Below are 1915 nucleotides of genomic sequence, written 5' to 3'. Positions count from 1 at the left end.
ACTTTTAAATAGGTTATGTGTGTGTGTGTGTGTGTGTGTGTGTGTGTGTGTGTGTGTGTGTGTGTGTGATTTATTATATTTTTTATTTTAAAATTTGAATGTGGGTTATAGTGTCTTAACTACATATTTGTTATTGTCATATCATGTTGTTTATACCACAATCTATTTTGAAATTCTAATGTTCTTAAACGGAGTTTCACTCTAAGCCTTAATATGGTTCTACGTTCTAAAAAAAATGAAATATTTTTAGATTTTTGTATTCAAAACAACCTGACAATCCACATGGTCGTGAGACACACATAACTACACAAGAATTTTCACTTGTTAAGCAAGCACTCATCAATGCATTTACTCAAGCTAAATATTCTCAATAATGAGCAAATATTCTTTATTTGGCATAACTTTTTTGCATGATTAGTAGACTTTATTTCATAATAAATCCTCCAATAACTCATCTTCTCCTAATAATATCCATGTTACTACTATGTATGTTGTTGTTACCCCTAATATAGTTTTTATTTGTATTATCCTTACTACCTTTTTTATTGTTTTTTCTTTCACGATGTGTAAGAACTAAATTTCTCAGACTTTGCCATATACACAAATCAACCATAAAATGTGAAAATCTAAAGTTGAAAAGTCAAATATTGACAACATAAGCATAATTACTCGTTCCAATTTATATTGAGTTGCAATTTTGATACAGTGACAATTAAATGGGTTACATAGACAAATCATGTCGTCATTAAATTTCACAATTTAACATAATTAATGTCATTTATAAACTCATACAAAGTCGACCACATGTACTACATGTCAGTATTACAAATGCATAAAATGTTGAAATATACATATAAACATGTCAATCCTATGTAACAAACTATGTCAACCTACACGCCAAACATAAGCATATCATCAGTACATCATATGATATAAAATGTATGATACACAAAACATTTAAAAATAACATGCCATCGGACCTGTGAGTCCATTTGCATGTAGTCTTGTCTCCAAGCCATTAGAATGTTGTCCATCTGCTATCATGAGATGGAAGAGTGGTCCAGGTGCTTTTACTACCCAACCATGGAGTGGTTAGCTCCCTAAGGTTCTTCAATTAAGAAGAACTACCCAACCCTAGCACAAGAAGGCTAGCAACTTGGCACAATTGAATCGGAAAGATCTGGTGTAGCCAAGTGCCTAATTCTACTTTACACATATGCCTAGTAGAAAACACACACATGGATGTGGAAGAGGGAAAAAAAAATATTTAACCTTGTATTTCAAACATATGAATGATTGTTTTACCAAGCTTGGCCAAGCTTTAAGAACTAGCATAAATGTAAAAGATTGGTAGGTAATTTCTAAGGAATAAATAAATGCAATTTTTTTCCATTTAATTGCCCTCCTCTTTAAATCTGCAGTTAGTACTCCTCAAATTTTAGTAAAAGAAAATTATAATAACTCTTGTAGATATGCTAGGAAAACAATATGTTTTTATTGAATAAATGATAACTTCTCCTTTTCCTACTCTCAATGATCCATTTGGATAGACAAAAGACACATTACGATTCTTTACAAAATATATTTCATATTATTCAAAAAGAAATTGCCAAAACTTGTAAACCATAAGACTCTACTTAGTTGTAAATTATCTATTCATTACCTAGAATTTAATAAAGAATTCAAATCATAACTTATAAATTAATTGCTACTCTCAGTCCGTTACTATCTTTCTGAAATTGGACCAATCTGATATCTACTAAGTTTTCAAATAATTCTGCTAGTACTATAACTGGAGCAAGGAATAACTAGGCATTTTAGAATCTTAAGGCTTAAGTTGAAAGATGGCAATCAAATATGAAGGAAAATAAAACTCTTAAGTTGTACAAATACATTAGAACTCTAGCGGCTAAAT

This window comes from Cupressus sempervirens, chromosome 5, assembly GCF_028749045.1.
Source record: "Cupressus sempervirens isolate cs-2001-9-10 chromosome 5, ASM2874904v1, whole genome shotgun sequence".
NCBI lineage: Eukaryota > Viridiplantae > Streptophyta > Pinopsida > Cupressales > Cupressaceae > Cupressus > Cupressus sempervirens.
Note: the sequence above shows the minus strand (reverse complement) of the source record.